This window comes from Phalaenopsis equestris, unplaced genomic scaffold (assembly GCF_001263595.1).
Source record: "Phalaenopsis equestris unplaced genomic scaffold, ASM126359v1 Scaffold000873, whole genome shotgun sequence".
NCBI classification, from domain to species: domain Eukaryota; kingdom Viridiplantae; phylum Streptophyta; class Magnoliopsida; order Asparagales; family Orchidaceae; genus Phalaenopsis; species Phalaenopsis equestris.
In genome coordinates, this window is record NW_018165313.1 from 1,448,272 (window position 1) to 1,455,925 (window position 7,654).

General features: G+C 33.3%; 1 non-coding gene across 1 annotated transcript; it reads left to right on the forward strand.

The window, feature by feature from the left end:
* Positions 1-7,250: 7,250 nt before the first annotated feature.
* TRNAI-AAU lies at positions 7,251-7,324 on the forward strand. The gene has a single exon. It is a non-coding gene; the product is annotated as a tRNA-Ile (tRNA).
* Positions 7,325-7,654: the final 330 nt, after the last annotated feature.

A 7,654-nucleotide genomic window follows, 5' to 3' on the forward strand; every position in this document is an offset into this window, starting at 1 on the left:
TTAAATCGTAAAAGTATTAATATATATATATATATATATATATATACTGTGTGTGTGCGTATGTATGTGTGTTCAATTTGCGTTTGCCCGTGACTCAGGCCCAAAGAACAGAACGAAAATAAGGAGAGAAAAAAGAGAGAGAGAGGGAGAGAGAGATGAAGTAATGAACAATGATGAATAGTGTCTTCTTTAGAAAATGTTTCTCCTATATGTATAAGGGAGATGGTGCAATGGTGATTATATTTCTGTCCCCATTTGAAAGGGGTTCGTGCAAGGGTATTTATGGTATTATATATGTACGACCTTGGCGAGCTTAGTTGACTTTGGGTCGATAGGGTCAACTTGAACGACTGAGCTTGGTCAGTGTGGTTCGGCCAACTGGTCCAGCTTGATTGGCTATCCTTTATCCCTGTTGAGTAGCATTTAGAGTCTCCATGGGATTGTTAGAGATACTTTGTAGAATTAGATATTCCTGTGGGTTGGCTCTACTAGAGAATATGCTCTCTCATTTCGTCAAATTTTTCAATAATGATTGGCTCAAATGCTCTTTCATTTCATTTTCGGCCGAATGGCTCATTCTTAGATCATTCAGTCGTCTTCTTATCCACCTTGTGTCTCAGTCGGGTCCAGTTGGCTTGACTCGTTCGATCAAGTGGCACCTGCAATCTTCTGACACTAGGCGGGCTTTCATCGCATTATTCCCTTCTAGACCGATAGAAATTTTTAAGATCACTGCAAACACATTTTTTATGTACATGTTTTTTACTAATGTTGGTGCATATAAAGTTAAATTATAATATATATGTGTGTTATATATATATATATATATATATATATATATATATATATATAAAGAGGAAGCCGAAGGCTATTAGACGAGCCTCGGTCATCCCTAAGTGTGATAAAGATTCACGAACCCGCAACCTGCGGGGACTTATGATCTTCAAAGAGACTACTCCACTAATAAGATATGATACGCGCACACGCACAAATCTATAAATATTAGCTTCCAAAGTCAACAATGTCATTCATCAAATTTTGGGTATGAAGCAAGTCAATAGAAGCTAGGAGATCTTTTGACTAGATAAGATATGTCCACATACTTCGTAAAATCTTTTCAATATCAAGCTTTACTAATTTATGATATAATTGGGTATTTTTTTTTAAATGTTCTCTTATTAGTAATATATTTTGGTACAATGTTTAGAATATTTATAACATATTTTGGTACAATGTTTAGAATATTTAAAGTATTATATTTTGGTATTATTTGGATTTTCCTTTGTTAAAAAGAACACAAAATGTTTCATCTAATGTAATCTCTTAATGATAACAAATTGAAATTTAAATTAGGGTTTATTTTCTATCACGCGTCGTATATTCATTAAATGTTATAATTAATTTTTAATCATTTAAAAAATCAATTATTTGATTTATGAATTATAATGATTTAACTTCTTACGTCACTAGAAAGCCATCAAATTTTGATGCAACTATTTAAACCGCAAAATTTTAAGGATAATAATTATGATTATAGTTGTTGGGTGTTGCTAAATTTATGGCCGTAGAATGATATATTAACTTCTTAGTGTTGTAAGAATATCCAACATGTACATAAATAAAAGAAGAACTGGTAAAGGGAACAAAAGGATTTTTACTTGGAAAGCTCAAAAGGGTGCCTAGCTCAGTAGAAATGATTTCACTATGCTGATGTAGATTAAATGACTTCACAAGTCCTAAAATAGTCTGAAGCAATGTTGCATAAGTGGGGGTTACCGACGCGACTCCCTCCACGGAAGTGGCATAATACATTTGAGAAGTGGCGACAACCTGATTGTTGTCAAGGAATATTGATAATAAAAGTCGTGTGCCAGAAAATTCAATGACAACATTGTGTGTATTATAAGTGGCTTGACGGAGGTTGTCTGACAACGATAGCAATGGTGGACTAATGGTAGAGGTCGGGGAGAGGCAGCGGTGACGAAGGTGATGGGTAGGGGCGACAGTGGTGATTGGGCAACCACGGTCCGAAGATGGCAATGACCATATGGCGGTAGTTCGGTGACAGTGATGGTGATTCAGTGGCCGTGACAGTGGTAGTTGGACAACAATGGTTCAACAGTGGCAATGACTATGCTAATTATGTCATCTTTGTAAATGAGCTACACGTAGATCTCTGGATAATGTATTGATTTCAATAAATGGATTAAGTATTTCACTCGATAAGTAGCTAAATACAGTTAACAACAAATTTTATAAGAACGAATGATATTCATGACTTTTCATTTTAAATATCTTTTATGCTCTCGTGCTGACACAACAGCTCAATTTGAAGCATTGCCGCTCGAAAATTTTAATGACCGCAGCCACTATAAATTATTCTTCACTGAACCAAAATAAAATAGTTTTTTGCTTTAGGTTTAATAAGTTTACATATAATAGTTTCAAGAATCTCTAACTTTCTTCTACGACAAAGCTCCTTTAAGTCAAATATGACATTTATGTTATCCTTAATTTTTCCTTTAACATTCATCGTAGTGTTGAAAGTATTAATAAAGAAACTTTTATGCTTGTGCTTGGCAGCAAATTGGTCTTCTATTAAGCCAGATCTTTAAAAATGGATCATTTTGTCCAATTATAGTTAACACCAAAATCAAGGAGATGTTGTGAAGATACTTTATCCCCTGTTAATCTTGATGGTGTCTCTAATTTATCAACTCTGCTTCATTTGAAGGCATTTATACTTCACCTGAAAGGGTGATGAATAGGTAAAAATGACATACGATGACAACAAAATCATGAATTTTTATGTCATGTTGAAGAGTGAATGTCATTGATAAATCAAAATAACAGGGGCAACTTAACTTCCCCACAGTGCTCCATTTCGATAACATTTCATACTCAAGAAAATCACTTATTATTCGCATTAAAACTAATTTTATTTGAAAATTTTGTTTGAAAATTTTGTTTAATTGAAACATTATAAGCGATTGTATCTAATTCTTAAAGAATTTATAACTAATCGATTAGCAACTATAAATATTCATAAATTCTTCCTTTTGGGGCATTGGAACTTGAGATAATCAATGTCAGAAACATGAAGGGAGTCATCATACACTTATCTAGTGAAAAATCACAAGGAGTAACGATCACATACCAACATGAGTAGGGCAATGTGGTTTGATTGTATGATGTGAACCCATATCTAAATATTAAGTCATTCTCGAGCTAAGCCCACACGTTGTAGCGGTGAACTGTGCCCACTCGACAAATTGGTCGAACTAAGCCCAGCTGTCAAGGTAGTCGGGCTTGCTCAGGGCAAACAAGCTGCTTGAAAAATAAACATCATTACCTCATAGTACACAATGTCACCCTGCATCGTAATTTTTTCACTAGGACACTATAAGCAGACGCAGTACTATATTGAATGTAATTTTATATTTATTTTCTCTCATTTATAGAAGTAAGTTCAGAGAGAGCTTTTAAGGGGGATCAACAATTTAAAAATAAAATGACCTCTTAGACTCTCTCTCTCTCTAAAAATCCGCACACACACACACACACACTCTCTCTCACTCTCTCTCTCTCTATCCGCACGGAAGCAGAGATCTTTTCTTTGAACTAATTTTTGGCCACTCCAAAATCCTAAGAAATATAGCGTGAAGAACACGACCCGTAGCAACACATCTATCATCTGCTCCCAATATAGTGTGAGAATCACGACCCCTAGCATCACATCCATCATTTGCTCTCACATTTTTCTTCTAAAAACATGATCTTTACAGAATTGTATAAACTCACGAACAACAAGGGACCCAACATCCTAAATGGATTCAACAATAAAAAAATATATATTTTTTTTTCAATAAATTAATATTAATGATATTTTGATGTGATTTAGATATAAAAATATCATATAGATAAATATAGTAATTTTGTTGCTATGTGAATAAGGAAATAATTACATGCTGATAAAATAAATCATAAATATTGTTCAATAAAGTATTGTAGCATGTAATAATGTGAACAAATGAAAAACTTCTTGAAATTTTGGTGCCGAGTGATGAGCTTCTTTTTTTTCTTCTGATCATCTAATGCTACAATCAAGTCATTTAAAAAGAAAGAAATGAAAGAAAGACTAAACATGCATATTTTAGTTTATGGTTATCTTTAATATTATTTTAAACAATAAAAGCAGTTTTAAATAGTTGGGTGAGATTGCAAATAAAAAATTAATTGCAAAAATATATATTTTTTTGTGGATTAATTTGAATAACTTCGCAGAAAGAAGACTCTGTTAATGCTATCCTCCATAAGGTTAGGAATGATATATGATTTATTATTATTATTATGAAATATGTTTTGCTTAGCAATAGAAGAGTATGGAAGCCAATCCTATTGGTGCTAGGCTATTAATGAGCTCCCTAGTAGAACAAGATGAAGTTTTGATGATATGAACCAAACGATAGTAAAAGTGATTCAATTCGTGCTCAAATGAGTTCGGAGCAAACACGCGAAATATAATTAAGGCTTTGAAACTTCACTAAAAAGGTTAAATTATATCTGAATTAGGCATGCTCATAATAAAATCAACATCTCGTGGAATTGGATGAGCATGTGATCTTTCAATTTTAGTATCATTAAGACAATTACTAAATACTATAAAAATGATCTACGATTAAATGAATTAACATAGATTGCCAGAAGGAGTGTCATGAGATCTTTGCTAAATACACCAAAATACCCCTCCCAAAATTTTATGAATAGGACCCCAAGGAAGGGGGGAGCTGCGAGCTAAATTTATTAAAGCAAAAAACCACCACCAATCATTGGCTGGCTATTGGTACCTGGCTGTTGTGGTCTACACCAAACCCCTATCGCTCTAACGTCTCCATCTTCGGAATACCGTCACTCGGTCTCTATTATCGTCAATGAAAACTATTACGAAGCCCTCATCATTGTTATTGAATCGTTGCCACAACGGTAGACGACTGTTACTTGATTATTGCAACCATTACTACCTGGTCTTTGCTACCTGTCCATCACTATTTGCCATTTCTGAAGAAAGTTAAATTAATATCCCACACTCTTATAATATTGTAATCCCTCTTCCAATGGATAGATGGAATTCAATTGATCAATTGGGCTAGGCAGCATGAATTTTCCCTCATTAAGTTTTTCAATTACAATGATCTTTAGTGACTTGTATTTTTATTTTAATTGTGTGCACGTGAAATTTTCAAGAAAATTTAAGACGATAGACTCCTATACTTCTTCGTATCAAATATTTCAGCACGTAATGTAAGTAAATATTAACGAATATGACAATTATAAAAAAAGACAATGCCTAGCTTTTGCTAGATGAATACATATAAGATTATATATGTGTAGCCCACTCTTGGCCTAATGAGTAATGATTGAGAAAAAAATTCAGAAAATTAGTGGGACAAATTTATTTTGTCATTATTATTATGGTGGGATCATGTTATTTAATGTCTTTAGGCTCTATTATGAAGATATAAGGGCCTGTTACAATGTTGGGGCCTATTATTGGCCTGAATCTAACAAATGTAAAACAATCCTCTAATGTTTTAAGCATTTAGGTGGTATGTGCATAAATGCTCCTCCTCGTATGCTTTATTTATAAAAAAAAAAATTAAAAATAATAGTGATAGTAAGAATTTTACTATTATGTATGTAAATATAAAACTTTAAATGTTAAAATATATAAATACTCATTTTTTTTATGCCTACCCCCTTCGAATATTCGTCATGTAAATGCCTAGCGTAGGATACAGAAAAAACCACACGAAGGATTGATAAAGGAAGGAGACCCAAAATGACACCACCAACGAGTGAGGTTTACAATTGTCATCACAAATAAAAGTCCAATGAACAAATGACCCCTAATATAATAAATGACAATATTTTTATAATAAAAAAATGACTTAAACATAATAAAAATAAATAGATGAAAAATACCATTACTAATAAAAAAATGACTTAAACATAATAAAAATAAATAGATGAAAAATACCATTACTGCTACTTGGAGTGGGCAAAAACCCTAGCGCCCGTTTGGACTGAATCGGTCTGAGGTCCCCTCCCCACCTCCCCGTCATAGGTGCTATAATAACTTGGACCACAAAAAAAGATGTCAAATTATCATGTTTTTTTTTTTTTAATTTTTTATAAATTGAAAGGGGTCAGCATGCATTCCTTCAATGTTTAAAATACCTCAATAAAACAATAACATGGTAAAACAAAAATGCTCCAACCCTAATCCCGAAGAGATCTAATGTGCATAAGGAAAGAGTTTGATGAAGGGCCCATCGACGACAGAATACTCCACTTGTCTGATCGAGTGAAGTTGTATGAGCCAAAACCAATAAGGCTAAGACTGACTGTGCCATCAGACAGATAAATAAAAAAGACAAAATAAACTGGGCCTAAATCATTTGGTCAGAAGCAAGACAAAGAGACATCCGAACCAACAATTATGGGAAAATCAATTTGAGGGATGATCTAGTTCCTTGGTACCTCCAACCATCCGGGGATGCCAAGAAGTCCCTCACATTTTATCAAGAATCACAACCATACTAGATAATCTCATGCCGACAAAGCTCAACCAACCAAGCTGATCTTGCTGACCAAGCTCAACCGACTGAGCTAATCTTGCCGATCCAAAGTCAATTAAGCTTAGCCAGCCGAGCTGGAGAGCACACAGAAGATAAACTCATACATATAAAATACCAAATATACCCCTGTACTTATCCTTTAAAATCACAGGCCAAAATTTAATATCATTATTGCACCCTCTATCCTATAAATATGAATTTTTTTTTTTTTTGAATAAACACATAAATTACTGTTCATTACCGTTCACTTCTATCTCTGCCTCCCTCATATTCACACGGCAAATCATAATTCAACAAATATATAATGAAAAGTTAAAATCACTTCTCATAATTATCAAAACAACATCGAATTCTATAATTATACCTGAAAAATTCTCAAGACAGCAGTGTCCCGCAGGGATTATATAATACAACTAACATTCTATTAATCAATCTAAGCACTTTGAAGGTTCTATATCGTCTACATTCACGCATTTTTTAATTAATTTTTAACTTCATAAAATTTTTAAATATTTCTTATAAAATTTAATGCATACACAGCAATTTAAAAACTTAGATAATATGCATTGGATTGAGTTTTAAATTAAATGGGGTTGCATTTTAAATCAAATTGGCCTATTAGCTCAGTTGGTTAGAGCTTCGTGCTAATAACGCGAAGGTCGCAGGTTCGAGACCTGCATGGGCCATATTTTTTTAACTTTTTTAATATTTAAAATTTATATCCAAAAATATCACTATTTTTATTCATTTGCGTTTACATATCCGAAGCGTAAGGTATTATATACATCTATATGCTGAAGCAATAAAGAGGGCATTGTATGTGCACCAATTTCTATATGTAAAATTTATATCCAAAAATATCACTATTCTTATTCTTTTGCATTTACGTATCTAAAGCATAATGCCACAGATAAAAAGTCTCACATCGGCTATGTGTAGGGCCGAGGATTAGTATTCAAGTCTTGGGTTACCCACCATCCCGAAGAGTTCTTTTGGGAGGTGACAAGTGATATCTA